This window comes from Syngnathoides biaculeatus, chromosome 4 (genome assembly GCF_019802595.1).
Source record: "Syngnathoides biaculeatus isolate LvHL_M chromosome 4, ASM1980259v1, whole genome shotgun sequence".
NCBI lineage: Eukaryota > Metazoa > Chordata > Actinopteri > Syngnathiformes > Syngnathidae > Syngnathoides > Syngnathoides biaculeatus.
The window spans coordinates 1,622,902-1,642,117 of record NC_084643.1 but is presented as its reverse complement, the minus strand read 5'-3'; the positions used below and the strand labels follow the sequence as shown (position 1 = coordinate 1,642,117).

At 44.3% G+C, this 19,216-nt stretch overlaps 2 protein-coding genes across 2 annotated transcripts in view; one reads left to right on the top strand and one right to left on the bottom strand.

Annotated features, from left to right (window-relative positions):
• The window catches only part of si:dkeyp-14d3.1 (transmembrane protein 132C), a 144,336-nt gene that overhangs the window by 46,525 nt on the left and 78,595 nt on the right, over positions 1 to 19,216 (top strand). The window lies entirely within an intron of this gene.
• The window catches only part of asb6 (ankyrin repeat and SOCS box containing 6), an 82,079-nt gene that overhangs the window by 60,413 nt on the left and 2,450 nt on the right, over positions 1 to 19,216 (bottom strand). The window contains exon 2 of the mRNA XM_061816670.1: positions 816 to 885. The gene's annotated coding sequence lies outside the window, so the exon portion shown is untranslated. The remainder of the gene's footprint in view (positions 1 to 815; positions 886 to 19,216) is intronic.

Sequence of the window (19,216 nt, the reverse complement as noted above, 5' to 3'; positions counted from 1 at the left end):
TCCTCCGCGATCTGCGGCCTCTGCTTGGTCAACATGGTTGCTCCTTTAGCAACATCACTTGCTTCGAGGGCATCCTTGCGTTTCAGAACGGTGGTAGTCCTTCGATAACTCAGAAACACGCACCGCAGATTCCTGTTCGGCTATCAAATCCTTCTTGAAGTCGACAGTTTTACGTACCACTTTCCTTTTTTCAGCACCAGCAGTTACGCTCGCCTTCTTTGAAGCCATGATCGGGGGTTTAAAAAAAAAAAAGTCACTCCCGGGACACGTCCGCTTGCAGAGGAGTGTGTGGGTCAACTGGTTGCGTCACGCGCGTTACGTCGTTTCCGTTTTTTTTCAGGGGTGCGTTCGAAAGCACAATAACTAATCGCCGTGGGTCAGCTGGGTGTTCGAATACCGATTTTTGTTTGAAAACCAAAGCTAAAAAAAAAAAAAAAAAAATCTCGAAATTTTTGTTCGAAAACCGATTTGTACGAAAACCAAGACGTTGGAAAACCGGGGTACCACTGTACTCATTTCTTTACGTACTGCCATCTTATAGCGAACCATCCCTATGACCCAAATGACATCTTGTGATCGGATCAGTGGTGGGTTATCATTTTTTATAAACATCCCGATCGGTGATCCCTCCCCCAAAAATCCTGATTGTTTAAAGCCTCACGGTCATTTTCCCTTCTTCCAATGTGTTGATTGAGCTTTCACATACACCCCCAGTCTGATGTTACACATCCACTATTTCCGAGAGTCCAGCACACTTAAGGATTGATCTCGAGGTGACGTAATGGTCTTGGTCTGTCGATAGCAAACGTACTTACCGGTCAAATGTGTGTTGTAGTTGTAGAGCCCTAATAGAAGATGTGACAGCGCTCTATGTTTTCCTTGTGTCTGAAACAAACAGCATTTGTGCATGTAAGAAATACCATCAACTGTTTTGATGAATCATTTTAATATGTGCTGGCTCCTCAGATTAGAAATTTCAGCACAGCTTTGCACGATCATATTGCTGCTTCCTTCTTTGCATTACATCCGCTGCCACCTGTAATAATCTGCGGAAGAAATTGTTATTAACCTGACGTGACCCTGTTCTCATAAAAGAAATAAGAATCTAGGACGTGAAACTACCGATAGATGAGAATGCATGTCAGGAAGTTAGCAAGGAATAATGTATAATTTAGCTCGGACTTTGAAATCTTATTTCAACAACCGATTTATGGAAAATGTTGCATCTCCAAATAATCGAATCATGCGGTAGCGCCATGATTCCATCAAGCAAAGCCGGCAGATGTGAGTGCTCTGCATTTTTCTTTTTCACTCTGCAAGATAGTGAAGAGACTCGCATTTACTCAGCGATTTCACAACCTCATTTAGGCATTTTCCACACATACCGTACTTAGACATGGATTTGTGTTTATTTACTGCTTCTCGGGGCCCCAGCCCATTTTTTTGCGAGCGTGTGCCAGAGGTCGTGGCCTGATTAGTGCTGCACAAGGAACTGATCAACAATGGCAGTCAATTATATGTTGTTGTTTCTTTTCTGCCCGCAACTTCCTCCGATTTCTGTCTTTAATCAATTCCGCTTCACCTCAGCCAACAGCTTTGACTACTCCAGGGTTAGCAGATCTTGAGATGGATGCGCTCATCACCACAACCCTTCCTTTAAGTTACATTTTCCGCTGTAAAAAAAGAACAGTTTGAATTTACCCAGTAAATATAGTGTAACAATTTGCAGCCACTTTAATTGGGTGAATTTAAACCACGCATTTTGGGTGAAATATACTTTAATTCAAGAGATGTAAAATACTTGGGTAAGGTTTAGAGGGAAATTTGGGATTACATTCCACATGCCCCCCACATCACACTGTAGCTCGCATACTTTATTTTTCCTAGCATGTACCATATTTATTTCATTAACGTAAGCCTTCTCATTTTGACAGTGTCAACCAGTCAACCAATAAGATGTCTACAACTGGATTTTCCCTTCACATTTTAGTGAGTGTGGCTGAGAAATGATTGTTTTTCATACAATCCACAGGCTTAGTTTTATTAAATAGACTGCACATGTAACACCTCTCAACTATATAATACTTTGACGAGAGGTGACTAACCCTAGTTCTTTCCTCAATCAAAATTAGGAACTAATCAATTAACTTAATGGTAATTACTCTAAACTTTTATTACAACTTCACTCTTGTGCACTTATTCCCTCTCAAAAGGTCTCTGAAATAATATTTCCCCTTATTAGTTAAGGTTATCCTAATTTAAATAATCAAGCTACCAAATAAACTCCCCACTTTTTTTTTTTTTTACCTGTCTTGGAGATAGTAAAAAAAATAGACCTGGTTATGTAACCAAAAGGTGTGAACATTTAATAACTTAATAAAGGATGGAAAATGAAATATGTATACAAAAAAACATTCTAATAAACTAAGTCAACATAGGTACACAATGCACACATAAGATAATCTGAGCTAATTTAGGAGCCCATAAAAATATGAACATAGCCGGAAAATCAAAAGAAATTCAAACCCCAATGCCCCTGCAGTGTTTCAAACGGCAGGAGTGACGTACGTCGAGGGTTGTGTCCAATGGTCACGCCTCAACCAAGTCCTCACTGGCCAATCCGTTGCGAAGCTTTTTCCTTGTGCTCCAAGGCAGGCCTCGCTAGCTTTTACTCGTCGCTAGCGTCCTCGTCTTCTTCCCCGTGCTCCAACACAGGCCTCGCTAGCTGGCGTTAGTTTGTCGCTAGCATCGTAGCAAAGTTCCAAGCATCCACTTAGCCTCTGTATTAGCGGCTAACTCCACCATGTTACGTCATGATCCGAGTAGTCCACTCAAACGACACACGATCACAATTGAACTGTCAACAGTCCTTGTCGAACACGATCAATGTTGATAAATGTTCGTTCTTAACTTTTCTTTTCTTCAATCAACCAGTTGTACTTGCACTTCTTTTCTCTCTCTCCTGTCTCTCTTCACATCACTTCCTGTCCTTCTCAAACACTGGTTACAAGAATAAACTGACAAACAAAACTATTTCTTTTCACAAATTAAGAAAACACATTTGAATACAAATCCCTCCGAAAGAAAATAAATTCAGCTCACACTTTAACAAATATTCCACCACCTTGTATAAAGAAAACCTAGAACCTAATTGCTACCCTATTTTTTTTAACTTTTAATTGTAGCATTTTTTTTAACTGGATTACACAGATGTAGCCTGCTAAGCTAACACGACACACACATAATACACGCAGGAACACGTTTAAGTATTGTTTAGCCAAGCTTGTTTTAGCATGTAGTGCCCTTTCTTTTTGTAGGTTCGCTGGCGAACAGCCAATCAGAGAGATATTTTGTCACTGACAGGTGACGTTATTTTGATCATTGAATCTAGCGAAAACGTGCGAGCCACATGTGAAAACGTCGTACCAATGTCTTTTAGGTAGATTTTCTTTCATTTTTATTGGTACTACTTTTTACTGTTGTCACATAGGTAGGGTGGGTCAAATTTACCATATATTTATTGGCTAATATAATCATGTCAATTTTGGATGATTTTCGTGAATTTACTACAAGCGTTGGCCTCACAGTTTTGAGGTCCCGGGTTCAATCCCGGACCCGCCTGTGTGCTGTTTGCCTGTTCTCCCCGTGCCTGCGTGGGTTTTCTCCGAGCGCTCCGGTTTCCTCCCACATCCCCAAAACATGCCACATTAATTGGACGCTCTAAATTGCCCCTAGGTGTGATTGTGAGTGCGGCTGTTTGTCTCAATGTGCCCTGCGATTGGTTGGCAACCAGTTCAGGGTGTACCCCACCTCCTGCCCGTTGACAGCTGGGATAGGCTCCCGCGCTCCCCGCGACCCTTTTGAGGATATGTGGCTAAGAAAATGGATGGATGGATGGATTTACTACTGTCCAAAATATTTTTTTTTCCCCAGTGTAAAACAGACCACTCCATCCGCCACCCCCACCCCAGAGTGTAATATGAATTTTTTTGTTTGTTTCACGGGAATTTACCTCTCAACCAGGTTGTGCAGCAGGAATAATACGATGGCTCATCATGTACAAATGCGCATCATCTGACATTTGGGAAGGGGAAGCGGAGCAAAACGGTCGGTGTGAGTGGCTAAAGACCACGGTGGCCTTACCCCCCCAGATCTTCCAGGGTCAGGGATTCACCACTGACCAGGTAGCCACGCGCGAGTGGACGGACACAGCGGCCGGCTCGGCGTGGGTCAAACGGAAGACTAATGGCGAGCGAGAGCAAACCTGACGTGCGGCAAGGAAAGCTGCTCCCGTTCCTTCCACCTGCCATCCATCACACTCGGCGCTGATAGCGAGAGGAGATGGTTGCCCCGTGCCGACGGGGGCGGGGCTCCAAAGGAGTGGAACAGCTGAGGTGTCCACCGTCTGGGCAGTGGGCACGTAAGGGATAGGGACTGATTGAAGGGGACGTGGACCTGGCTGCATTTTACAACCGCAGACAAAATGGAATACTGTTATGCGCATTCTGTCAGCGAGTCCAAGCTCAAGATGAAATGCTTTTATTTCATGAGGAAGCTTTTTTTCATAAGTAGATCAGACGATTTTTGTCTTGTTGGTGTATTTTCTTTTCTGGTGAATTGTTATTTTTTTCAGTGAGGAGGATTCAGTTGAAGATTTTCAACTAATCATTTAAGCTTTTCTAAGTGAAACAGGGGACGCCGGGGTCTTTAACACACTCGCACAAAATTGGACTCTGGTGCACACGCCCGCAACAAAAGCCAGTCAAATGGCTTTTGCATTTCCTTTTATATCAGCACAGATAACGGTTCTTTTGAAACAGATGTCACCTTGAAGGCAAAGAAAAGAGATTATGGATTTTTTTTTTTTTTTTGATCACCTCTCTACAAGGGCTACTTTACCAAACCCTGCGGCAATATGCGCTTCAAAATCAGCAACATTCATCAGAGGTGCGCCTCCAACATTAGAGCTTATCATAGGAATGTGGATGGAAATTGAACAAGTCATCCAAAAGCTACAATCTGATAGCGATGCAAAACGATGATGTGCACTTATAATATATAAAAGTATGCTTCTGACCATCCAGCTATTTATTCTTTGGGATGTTATTTATCTTGTCCAAAGTCCTGGCCAGTGGCGCTTAGGCTGCATCCAAAGTGACACAGAGCATTTTTTTGCCACTTTTGAGAGATGCAAAAACTAATTCAACACGTACTTGTCGTCTTCATTGTATATTCCACGTAACACTAAAGTAAAGAGTAAACGCAACTGAAAGTTCATCCATGATTGAATTGCATTTATTTCAACTAACGGAGACCGTCTATTAATCACGTTCCACGCGCTCTAGCCATAAGAGACATAACCCGGGTTTTCATCGAGTCTTCTATTCCAATTAGAACCGGACTAGACGTCCAAACTGGATAAAAGTGCTTCATGTCAACACTTCAGTTGGAATAAAGGGCTGCAAGCGGGTGGAATTTCATTTGGTTTCATGGGTTTTTTGTTTCCCAAAGCAATCAAAAGCATTTTTTTCATCATGTACAAAGTCATTAGGGATATGAAATATGTTAGAAAAGTACAGGACACGTATGAGGACAGCAGAACAGAGGTGAGATGTGCCGTAAGTGTGTCGGAAGAATCTAAGGTGGAGGTTGGACTTCATCAGGGATCCACCCTGAGCCCCTTCCTGTTTGCGGTAGTAATGGATAAGCTCACAGATGAGGTTAGACTGGATGCCCCTTGGACAATGATGTTTGCAGATGATATTGCAGGTGATGTGCAGTGAAAGCAGGGAGCAGGTGGAGGAACAATTAGAAAGATGGAGGCACGCACTGGAAAGGAGATGAATGAAGATTAGCCGAAGTAAAAGAGAATATATGTGCATGAATTAGAGGGGTGGTGAGGGAAGAGTGAAGCTCCACGAGGAAGAGATACCAAGTGTGGACGAGTTCAAATACTTGGGGTCAACAATACAGAGCAATGGAGAGTGTAGTAAGGAAGTGAAGAAACGGGTCCAAGTGGGTTGGAACACCTGGCGGAAGGTGTCTGGTGTTCTATGTGACAGAAGAGTCTTTGCTAGGATGAAGGGCAAAGTCTATAAAACAGTGGTGAGGCCAGCCATGATGTACAGATTAGACATGGTGGAAATGAAGAGCGAACAAGAAGCAGAATTGGAGGTGGCAGAAAGGAAGATGGTGAGGTTCTCGCTTGGAGTGAACAGGTTGGATAAGGATTAGAAATGAGCTCATTAGAGGGACAGCCAAAATTCAATGTTTTGGAGACTGTCATGATCCTGCCGCTCCAGCACGAGCTGTGCGGGTGCCCGCGTGGGTGCGCTGATTGGGAGGTGCACACCTGCGCCTCATGCAGCCAGCCTGATTATGCTGTGGATTTATATGATCCCAATGACAACTGGCCGGGGCCAGTTCGTTGAGCTTCATGTCCCGTTCCAGCACACTCGTATCCCTGATCGTCAACCTGTGTGTACCGACCTTCGCCTGTTCTCCGACCAACCTTGTAAACCTGAGTCCTTCGTTACTTCTGCCTGCTTTGATTGTTCTCCTGTGTACCGACTCCTGCCTGCCCGCTCACCTGCTCTCTTCGCTGCTGCACCGGACTGCCTGCTCGATCCACGACCTCGGCATATAATAAACGTTTCTCCTTGAACTACCTTGCATCGTCCGAGTCCTGCATTTGGGTCCTACCCCCGATCCGATGGGACGTATTCATACCTCGCTGGCGGAGCGTAAGACACGGAAGCGGAGGACGTCAGGGAGCCAACCCGGATCGGACAGGCTTGTTCCTCCGGCAGACGGTCTACCGTGCGTCGGTCCCGGCGACGCCGGGTCTTTCCTGCTGGGTCCTGTGTTGGCCAGTTCGTTCTGTCACGTCCCATCGGATCGGGGGTAGGACCCAAATGTTGTCAGGTTGCGATCTTTGTGTCTTTTTGACATTCACGCGCAGTGACCTCATCCTTTACGCACTTCAAAATATGGCAGATTTCAAATAAATTAGTCTGGATCGTCACCAAATTATGTCTGTGTGTTGCAACCCTCCATAATATTCACTTTAAAAATCAATGATGTACTTCAGTTTTTGCATAGCCCTCCTGCCAAAAAACTACCAGCAAACAATATCGCTTGCCTCTGCTTCACAACACTTGGAAAATGATTGATGTATTACCTCAGTATATCCCCGATTCATTTGAATCAATCATGCTGCAGCATTTGAACATCACGTGCGCTTCTCGCAAATGTAGCGCAGGTGAAATGCACACAAACACACGCTTGTCTCCATCTTGATGATGACACGCACACATGCAAACGCAGGTCAGTGTTTACAGTTCTTCGCCCGTCCTCGTGGGCAGGACCCTTGTCTTGGTGGGATGACGAAGCGCTTTGTGCTGCGGGGTTGGGTCTGACAGCTAAGTCTATGGGCCGGCTTCTGCTTTTTAACTCGGTACACGGGACAATGTCAGAACTTCCATGGCCCACTTGAGGGCATTGTAGCAGGCTCTGTCACCTGTCACTCACACCTATTTCTCGACCTGTGATGATAATCAACTGATCTGGTAGTTCTGGGTCAAATAAGTCTCAACCGTAACTAGAGAATCAAAAGGTTAAATTGCTTTATCAAATATTTGCGCTGTCATCAAAATTCAACCCCCGTGGCATTCAAAAATGTAGTCAGTCACGGCTGTCGTATTGTAATTAACAGCTTGCTGCTGTGAGTTTCTTTACAATATCAAATCCTGGTACCGTGTTACCACAGAAAGGTAGAAATGTCGACATGGGTCAGGCAGCCATATTGGGTGAAATGTGACTCATCCATCTGAGACAAGGGAAAATTGCTTCACTGTGGGATCGGCCACTCCTGGTCATGGTCTGCTCTGGTTGGGTTGGTTTTGTTCCATATTTTCCATGTCTCGTGTGCTCATTTTGTCAGCTGTGTCAACCTATTCGCATTCATCCTCCTCCCTTGTGTTGACCAATCAGCTCCCTCCGGCATCTTGCATTTTGTCCAGGTTTTCCTCGTTTTCTCACCAATCTACGTGTATTTAACTCCCTGGTTTCTTTCAGTTCTGGTCAGTCCATTGGTTGTTGACGTCATGTTTGTCCGTGGCCATGCTATTATCTCTCTGGCACGTCTTGTCTTGTGGCAGTTTAGGTTTAAGGTTTTCTCTGTTAACATATTTTCCACACTATAAGCTGCACCGTATTATAAGGTGCACCGCATTATAAGTCGCACCACATTATAAGGCGCATAGAATAGACGCTACAGCAGAGGCTCGGGTAACGATATGCATCCATGAGATAGAGCTGCACTTAAGTCTCAATATTGATCCATATATAAGGCGCACCAGATTATAAGGCGCACAGTCGGCTTTTGAGAAAATGAAAGGCTTTTAGGTGCACCTTATAATGCGGAAAATAGGGTACTTTGATAATTGGTTGTTGGACTCTTGTTGGCTGTTTTTGGCCGTTAAATGTCATTTTTCGAGATTCCTGGACTCCTACCTTGACTCCCTGGTTCCCTGCACTTGGGTCCTCCACATCTTTGTCTCGCCTTCCAACGTGACACATAAAACGTAATAATCGATGCAATGTGAGAATGTCCATTTTCTTTGCAAAAAAATATAGTCTATAATTCCCACTCTTAGACATTGTTGCATTACAATAACATTCCTTTTTCAAATGATCACAAAATAACCTGCTATGCAGTATGCAAGAAGGTAGAGTCGAAGAGGCAAGCGTAAATGACCAGGAACTGGCAATGATGAGTAAGGGGGAAGTTAGAAAGGCAGTAAAGAGAATGAAAAATGGAAAGACAGTTGGTCCTGATGACATACCAGTGGAGGTATAGAAGCAATTTGGAGAGGTGGCTGTAGAGTTTTTGACCAACTTATTCAATGTGTCCGCTAGGATGAAGGGCAAAGTTTATAAAACAGTGGTGAGGCTGGCCATGATGCACGGATTAGAGAGGGTGGCACTGAAGAAACAACAGGAAGCAGAATTGGAGGTGGCAGAAATGAAGATGCTGAGGTTCTCGCTTGGAGTGAGCAGGTTGGATAGGATTAGAAATGAGCTCATTAGAGGGACAGCCAAAGTTGGATGTTTTGGAGACAAGGTTACAGAGAGCAGACTTAGATTCCCGGTGTGAATAGTTGCTCTGTTTATATGTGCAAAAGAATATGACTGATAGTGTAGCGGTCCATTTGATCTCAGCGCAGTGTCGTGTGGGTTCAATTCCTCCCTCAGCGGCGCCGTGGAAGTGTGAATGTGAGTGCGAAATGTTGTCTCTCTCCATTTGCGCCCCGTGAATGACGAGCAAGCAGTTCAGGGGGACAGTCTGCTTTTTCAACCCAAGTCAGCTGGGACGGGCTCCAACTTTCTGTGACCTTGATCGGGATAAGCGGTGTAGAACACGAATAAGTGGATGAAGAAGACTGTTGCGTTGGTTGAATTATTTTTTTTTTGTTTCAGGGGTAACAAGATGTCTTCATCGCATTCATAATATAAACAAGGGCCGGCAAGTATAGTGCTTTGCTCTGTGGCGTCAGCGCTGCAGACGTGATCTGATCGGGTTCTATTTACTCTCCATGCTACATCAGGCCGAGCGTGGCCGCGCATGATTTGAAGTGTTATGGCGCTACATTATCGGGCCGTGTCTCTTTCAAATCTCATTTGACTTGTGGTTCCAAAAAAAAAAAAAAAAAAAAAAAGGTGCCAGCGCCGACACTCTACAGAAAGAACAGGCAGCGGTTGCCGGGGAAGAGGCAGCCCCGCTTCACTTGACATCACTGGCTGACTTTAATGCCTTTTATCTTGTGAGACTTCAGAATGAATATTTAAGGCCTACCCCGTGCAGTTTACGCCTCGCGAAAAGTCGGGAAGAACACAGTTGGATACAAGATAGCAAGGCTGTAACGATGTAACGCGGTGGCCCAGTTGTCTGCCTTCAGCCTATTCCATCCATTTGACGTCCGATTGCTTTTGGAACCGGAACTACCGCGGTGCCGTAGTTCACGTAACTCGAGGCATTTGCGCACCTCTCGCAGACCTCTCCGTCACCTCGTTGCCGTCTCATCTCGCAAAGATGTTATTGTTTTACCGCGGAGTCTGTTGATGTGTCGCCAAGGTGGGCGGGAAGTGCTTCTTCTGGAAAGGTCACTGAGTCACGGAGGACTCTTGTTCATCAGATGATTGACAGCTCATTTTCATCAAAGGAGCAGCCGTGGGCGAGGAGTCCCAGAGAGCCCGGGGAGGAGGGTGGGGGTTGATGGTTGGGGGGATGGGGGGGGGGGGGGGTGTAGCTACTGTACTCTCTCACTCATTGCATGTCCACGTGGCCTTGGATTCTGCACTTGCAGTCTACGACAGTAGCCAAGTCATTTTGTTTTCCTAGAAAAACTGCATCAGATTATTTTTCTCCTTTGAGCAAAATCTTTGCCAGGCCACACTTGTGAAACTAAAAAAAAAAAAAACAAAAAAAAAAAAAATGACAACCTCCGCCATCGTACAGCTTGTTTGTGCTCAACAGCAACAGAAGTCGGCCATACAAGTTTGGGTTGATATGTAAAAGCAAAATGTACTTTTACAGGGTTGTGGACTTATTTGCTGTAATAGCTTGGATCACTCCAATCATTGTAATGTATTTACACATGCAGAATATAAACACGTCTCTCCAAATGCACCCTTATGTCTATGTCCATTGTCACAGCCGCTTATCCTGGCAAGGATCACGGAAGAGGCGGAGCCTATGCCAGTTAACATCGGGTGAAAGGTGCACTACACCCTGAACTGGTCTCATTTATGATCCACATTTTTGTGTCTATCCAAAATAACATATGAACAACTGTTCTTTCACATCCACGTACAATAAAAGCATATCCATCCATCCATTTTCTCTGCCGCTTATCCTCACGAGGGTCGCAGGGAGTGCCGGAGCCTATCCCTGCTGTCAACGGAGAGGAGGCGGGGTACACCCTGAACTGGTCACCAGCCAATCGCAGGACAAATAGAGACAAACAGTCGCACTCACAATCACACCTGGGGCAATTTAGTGTTCTATTAATGTTGCAAGTTTTTGGGATGTGGGAGGAAACCGGAGTGCCCAGAGAAAACAAACTCCACATAGGCGGGACCGGGATTGAACCCGGGTTTTGGGAACTGTGAGGCCAACGCTTTTACCAGCTGATCCACCGTGCTGCCGATAAAAGAATATATATATATATATATATATATTCACACACACACATCTATACTGTCACACAAATTATGGTTTACGTTGCAGAGGATTAAACAATGCCAGTGTGACGTAATTGGTTTGCGACCGAGAGTTTATTTCGACTGTGTGTGTTTGAAGAAAGATGTCAGCGAATTTCGGAATTTCCTTTTTTCTGACTCCGTAAGCAGCAGATGGGCACGAGCGCGTCTCAGAGCGTCCCCGCCCGCAGAGGTCAGCGGTTCCACGTTCGCACGCTAAATCCCCACGTTGTTCAAGCCGTGTCAGTTGCAGCTACGGCGATCCGAAGCTTATCTTTTCGGAACGGTGCGCCTTTGCAGAGGGAAACGTGTAAATGATGCACACGGCTGGTGTAAATAACTGTGAGCTTGGGGGAGCAGTAAGAACTTAATAACACGTTGAATATCAAGAGCTGTCCCGAAAAGAAACCTGGACTTATTTTGAACGTGACAGCTGGAAACAACACATCAGTCATTGATTAGAATCATCTTGGTCAGTGTGGAATTAAAGCCATGAAAAGTCGGAATTTTCTTTTGACCTATTTGGAACGCCTCTTAAGTATATAATACTAAGATGAGAGGTGGCTAACCTGAGTTCTTTCCTCAATCTAAATTAGGAACTAATCAATTAAATTAATGGTAATTACTCTAAACTTCTAATTCCAACTTCACTCTTTACTTGTGGACTTATTCCCTCTCAAAAGGTCTCTGAAATAATATTTCCCCTTATGAGCTAAGGTTATCCTAATTTAAATAGCCAAGCTACCAAATAAACTCCCCTCTTCTTTTTAACTGTCATGCAGATAGTCAAATAATAGAGCTGGTTATGTAATATAGTGTGAACATTTAATAACAAAATAAAGGTTGGAAAATCAAACATGTATACAAAAGCAACACTCATTCAAATAAAGTCAACATAACAGGGACATAATCCACATCTGAGTTAAGCTAAGCTAATTGAAGCTAATATAAGGGCCCATACAAATATGAACTTAGCCGACAAAACAAAAGAAATTCAAACCCAAATGTCTTTGTTTCAAAGAGCAGGAATGGAAAAAAGTTGAGGGTTGTGTACAATTGTCCAGCCTCATCCAAGTCCTGACTCCGAAACTATTTCCTTGTGCTCCAATGCAGGCCTTGGCCTTACCGTTTGCTCGTCGCTAGCGTCCTCCTCTTCTCCCTCGTGGTCCAACACAGGCCTCGCTAGCTGGCGTTAGCTGGTCGCTACCGTTCTACCAACGTTCCACTTAGCTTGTGTATTAGCGGCTAACTCCACCACATTACGGCGTGATTTGAGTAGTCCACTCAAACGACACACGATCACAATTAACCCCTCTGTACAGGGCACTTAACCAGGCCTTCTGAAGTGACGTCACGCCACGTGAGCCTACGTCAGACTAAGAATTAGCAAAAAGGGCGGCGCAGCAAGAAAAGAATAGAGCGAAACTGTCCGATTTACCGGTTGATTTCTCACTCGCATTCTTAGCTAACAGTGAAATATCGTTGAAAAGCAGACAGCAGGGTTCAAGTATTTCAGCGAGGGGTATTTCAATGGTATTTACATGCATATCGACGGAGAAACCATTGATATTAGCGCGAGATCTTTCCACAGTCAGAGGAAGACCGAGAAGCCACATAATATATTATAACCCAAAGACGAATTCGTCATTGACAGTTTCCTATTTTCGTGTTACATATCACACTTGTGTGCAGAACCTGTATACGTATCCGTATAGCCGTTTGTCAACCGCCGTATGAAGGAAAAGAAGAAGGCGAGGCTTGATTTTCGAGTTGTTTCTCTCGTTTTCTTTGTGTAACGTCACGCGCTCCCCTCAATAATTATTCTTGAATTAGTGCCGAACCTACGTAAGTCCCGACAGAGTACGACAATCACTACTTTAGTGTCCTCAAACATCCTTCCTTCAGTCTTGGTCTCTCGGTGCACGTCGAAGGCTTGTAGGACTGCTAGTCCGGTTTAGCTTAGCTCATTAGCCGCGAACAAAGGGACACGTTTGTGCCTTCAGATCATCGCAAAATATCGCTCAACGTAGATCAAGTGTGTCAATCATTCACACTTAGCTATGTTATCCAAGAGAAGAACTGCTAATTCATTTATATGAGACATGTATTAAAAATCAAATATACGGCATACCTTCGTGTAAACACAGTCCGGTTTACCGTAGCCGCGAACAAAGGGACACGTTTGTACAGTCAGATCATCGCAAAATATCGCTCAACACAGATCTAGTGTGTCAATTATTCACACTTAGCTATGTTATGCATGCAAAGAACTGCTAATTCATTTATATGAGACATGTATTGAAAAATCAAATGTCGGGCTTACCTTCATGCAAACATATCTGTTCTGGTTGATGGATTCAGTTGATCATGCGGTCTTCCACAAAGTTTGATCCATTGAAGACATTTTTCGTACTCGGTCTTCTGTTCCGGTTGATTTTAGATGGATTCAGTTGATGATGCGTTCTTCCACAAAGTTTGATCCATCGAAGACATTTTTCGTACTGGGTCTTCGGTTTTGGAAATGGTACGAATTGAACTGCACCAACTAGCCTTTCAGGATACCTGTCGTCACTATCATAAAGTCCGTGACTACACCCCCTTAACCATATCTATTGTTAAAGAACCCAAATACGCGATAAAACGCTAACGTAAGCTATACTGGACCATACAACGTTGTCTGAGGGAACTGCGGGTCCTAAAAGGGGCGTGGTTTATGCAGATCTCTGTACTCTGATTGGTCAGCGACACAGATGACGCAATTTCTACGGAGGGGTCAATTGAACTGCTAACAGTCCTTGTCGAACACCTTGATCAATGTTGATAAATGTCCGCCCTCTCTTCTCCAAACCTCCTTAACACTTCACTTCCTGTCCTTCTCAAACACTGATTACAACAATAAATTGACGAACAAACGTATTTCTTTTGACAAATTAATAAAACACATTTAAATACAAATCCCTCCAAAAGAAAATAAATTCAGCACACACTTTAACAAATATTCCACCACCTTGTATAAAGAAAACCGATAACCTAATTGCAACCCTATTTCATTTCACTGTAGCAATTTTTTAACTGGGTTACATAATCGACTTATAATCCTGTCAAAAACATGTTGAGACACAAAGTTTGGTCAAGTTGTTACCAAACTTGTCAATATGAACGACAATGCATTTTTTGTATTTTCTTTTGTAGCTATCCATACTCCATACAAAACATTTGACATTACTTGCAAAAAATAAAAAAAACAAAATAAAATAAAGCCAGCGATATGAGCAACTCAGGCTTCAGCTCAGCTTCTCGTGTGCCGCAAACCTCCTCCGGGCATCCGACTCTCGAGTTCCCTTAATTTTCCCTACACCGAAAACAGTCGAAAAGGAGAAAAACAAGTGCGACTGTAAAACCCTTTTGCCGACGGCGACTTTGCTGAGTGGTTGGTGGCTTTGTCACGAACGTCTGTGCAGACGCACGTGGCGGCCATGCATCTTTCCGGCTGTGTGTTGGCACGCGGCAGTGCCACTGTGACTTTTTGAGAATCTTTGCTGTTGTGCTTCGAATGAAAGCCTTAGCATCCTGCCTATTTTCTGATCTGCAGATTAGCCTGCAGCTGACTGCGGCGGCCGCTCCAGCGCAGGATGAGCAAATACGCGCTCTCCCGCAGCCTTTGTTAAACGATCACTCGAAATCAGCTTCTTTTGGATACACCCAAAATATCCTCCTGTCGGGACAGCAGTTTTCTGGCGATGAGAATTTAAATCTGATGTGCAATATTCCTTATACAGAGTGACCTCAGTTCAAGGAATTAATAAGTGGGGAGGGAGTCATCCATTAAAGCCATTGGTCTGTTAATTTGAAGCACTTTTTTGGAGGTCAGCATCATATAAAATGAATGGCCATTTAATATACCGTATTTTCCGCACCACATTATAAGGCGCACCTTCAATGAATGGCCTGTTTCAAACCCCCCCCCCCCATATATATTACGCACCGCATTATAAGGCGCATAGAACAGACATTACAGTACAGGGTGGGGTTATGTTCTGCATCCATTGGATGGAGGTGCACTAAAGGCTCAATATTGACCCATATATAAGCCGCACCTGATTATAAGACGCACTGTCGGCTTTTGAGAAAATAATACAGTAAATTTAATTTAAGCATCCATTGGTGGTCGAATAACACGATAAACGTGCTTTGCTCTCCGCGGTGCTTGGAAGGGGTGATAACGGCTAGCGAGTGGTGGCAGAAAGTTGTTGTGCCACCGTCGCATTTCGGCATCGCTTTCATGAGCTCCAAGAGGACAGACACTGCGCTTCCATTTTGCCGCTCTGATATTGTGGGATGCCATATCTTGAAACCCACAACCCCTCCTCTCCAGAGCCGAACTTGTCCTCTTCTGGGTTAACGCGCCTCCCCGGATGGCGACGTGAAGTGAGCGGTGAGGCGGCCGGCCAGGCAGAGATAAACTGCAGAATGCGGTTTGTTGGCCGTACCGCACAATTATACTCGGGGACTGCAGTAAACGCTCGTTTATCGCAGGGGTTCCGTTCCAGAAAAGCCCCGCAATAAAGGAACTCTGCTGAGTTTGCAATTTCCTGGCTTAAACGTTGGCACCGTTCCTCATAGTGGCGGTCTAGGCAATGGAGGCTGTGAAAAGCATTGTGGGAACTTCAAACTCATCTCAGTCATGTTTCTAAGTATAGGACTGTAATTGTAGAAAAATCGATCTGTTTACTTGCATTTGTTCTTTTTGATTTTATTATTTAGCGGTTTGTTAGGCTACAGTTGGCATTTGTAAAATAAAACTCTGACTGTGGCTTGTACTTCAGTCATCTTCACTGTATATTCAAGCAATTTGGTGACATTGCAAATGTATTAGTTGAGATGAATCAAGGTCTAAGGGTTACGCTAAAGGTACTGTGCAGTTTCTACGTCCTCCCCATGCTTGCCTCGGGTTTCTCCAGATCCTCTGGTTTCCGCCCATGTTCCAAAGACTTGCATGTTGGGTAAACGGAAGAATCTAAATGATTAGGAATTAGAGCAGTCCAAAATCAATACCGGTAGTACTCAAAGATACTCGACCAAAACGAGCTCTGTGTTCTATCTAGACTTTTCTTTTAGCCATCTAGCATAAAGCAGCGTACTGTCTTGTTCTTGCTTTTCTCACCACTGCGGCTTTTCTATTGTGACGTTGCCTGGCGGGGTTTTGCCGTCCTCGCACACTTGCTGCAGTGTGCCGGTGAAATGGCAGAATAAAACCAGAAGTCCCTACTTGGGAGAGGGGGTGGGTTGGGGCAACTTATTATGAATGCCTCTGATCCAACGTGGAGTTTTTAAAAAGGTGGTGGGGCCGGATCGATCCAAGCAGTCCTGGCTTGTTTCCGGACTTGACCTGTCATGGATTTCCCAAGGAAATTTTTATGTACTCTTTCTCTGACATCTGAAGACCATTAAAGAAACCTCGCCAAGCATTCTCTAAGTTCTAAGGAAGGATATCTATGAAATGAGAACCGTTGCAGTGTGCAGTTTTTTTTTTCTTTTTAATGGAGGAACGGATCATGATGAAACGGTCTGGCAAAATATTCAAGAGCGAACCGCTCAGAACTCGCTGAAAGGCTTTTTGATAGCCGCATTCGCAGTCTTTGTTCGACTCAGTTTGGCGCCGACTCACAGCTGCGCTGATGAAGCCCTGTCAGGTTTTCTGGTGATTGCTGACACTTTGGCGGAGTTGGATGGAGGGGTAACTTGAAGCTGTCAGCTAAACGCTGTTACCTTTTTCACATCTTTCCCCTCTGCAGGCTGTTGTTGTGGGCTTCTTTTTCTTTCCCCTCGGGCTACGCGATGCTCGGCATCCAGAATGCCTTGATGGGGAGTCCTCAGCTTCAGAAGCGGCGCACATACAGACCGAAGAGAACTGGTACCTTGGTTTTGGGTATCCTGGGAACGCGCTTTTGCTTTTTTTTCCCTGATTTTTGTTGAGCTCGCCTATGATGTGTAAATGTAAAAGGGAGCGAGGAGAGTTTGCAAACTATTCCCCCATCACGTGCCCCCCCCTCCCTCAAAGATGCCGAATGCTATTGTCGATGATGTAAAAACAATACACTGAAGACCATTGTTACCTTCTTCCGACGCTGACATAACCCAAATTTTCACGTCCATAAATGCCAATTGTGATATTATACACCAAGTAAATAATACTGTGAGGTCTCAAACTGGCGGCCCGCGGTCCGGAAAATGGCCCGCAAGATAATATTTTGTGGCCCCCACCTTAATATGAAAGTTTAATGTTAGTGTGGTCCTCGAGTTTTACATAAATGACACTTTGACAGTGTTGTGTGCAGAGCCAACCAATCATATGGCTCTCGGGCAAGTGCAAGCAGAGAAATATATTTGAGTGAAAATTACAGCAGCGTTGCCATGTAGCGTTTTACTAGTAGTTTTGTACACAAGTTGTTGACACAAGCATCTTTATCTTTTATCATTCATTTGTTTTCCGAGCTGCTTATCCTCACCAGGGTCACAGTGGTAGTTGCACCAATTGGGCGCTATCATCGGGCAAGAGGTGGGGTACACTATAAACCTGTTGCCAGCCAATCATAGGGCACATAGAGACAGACAATAGTCGTACTCACAATCACACCTAGGGGCAATTTAAAGTGTCCAATTAATGTTGAATATTTTTTGGGTATGTGGGAGGAAACCAGAGTGGCCGAAAACCCGCGCAGGCACGGGGAGAACATGCAAACTCTACAAAGGCGGGGCCGGGATTGAGCCTGGGTCCTCAGAACTGTGAGGCCAATGCTTTACCATCTGAACCACGGTGCCACCCATGGTAGACATATTTGTTGTTGGTTTTTTTACTACTCATTCCACCACCGTTCCTAGCATTACATCAATTTTAGAATAGCAAAAGTACTACACCTTGTACGTAGCTAATCAGTTTTACTTATGTTACTTTGTGTGAATTTTCTATCCATCAATTTTCCATGCAGCATCCTCATTAAGGTTGTGGTAAATTCTAGTTACTCGCACCCTGGACTGGTTGCCAAAGTAATCACAGGGTACATGAAAATGACCACACAATTATGGGGTATTTAGGTCTTAGGGTGGCACAGTGGATCAGATGGAAAGCTTTGGCCTCACAGTTGTGACGGCCCGGGTTCAATCCTGGAGGCACCTGTGTGGAGTTAGCATGTACTCCCCATGGGTGCGTGAATTTTCTCCGGGCACTCCGGTTTCCTCCCACGTGCCAAAAACATGCAACATTAATTGGACACTCTACATTGCTCCTAGGTGCAATGTTCCCTCTAAGCTGCGCAACTGCGCATTGGCGCACTTGTCGCACACTCTCAGCGCAGATAAAAAGAGATCCAGCGCAGTAAACTACAGTCTGATGTTTTTTTTAGTTTGTTTTTTTAATCACGGCAGCACACTCCCTCTCACAACGAGCTGCTGCTGGGCCACACACGCTACTTCCTGGTTTACCTGACTCCGCCCTCTCCGCTTTAAAGGGGTAATTACAATTGGTGTGTAATGTTAAAATTCCACATTGGCACAGCCTGATCGAGGCTGAAAGCAGAGACGATACAGTGCCCAAAAAGCTAATTCCGTATTTTAAATACAGGAGGCAATCTAACATTAACCCTAAAACAGTTTGGGAGCATCATTCAGCGTTCAACATGGATTGCTAAAGATATTCTGCAAGCAAAAATTCAGTTTTACACCAAGAAAAACAGACGGGGATGTCATTGTGGGTTTAAAAAAAATAAATGAAACATTTTCAGTGTAAGTTTAGTGTAAGAGAATCAAACCCAAATCTCCTGACTGTGAGACTGCTGCCCCTGCCTGAGTGTTCTCCTCAATAATTTTCCAATCTTTGAAAATTGCTGCTGTAATTGTCCATCTTACAACAATTTCGTTTTGTTCCGTAAGGGGAAATGCAAAAGATGCAAGTCGC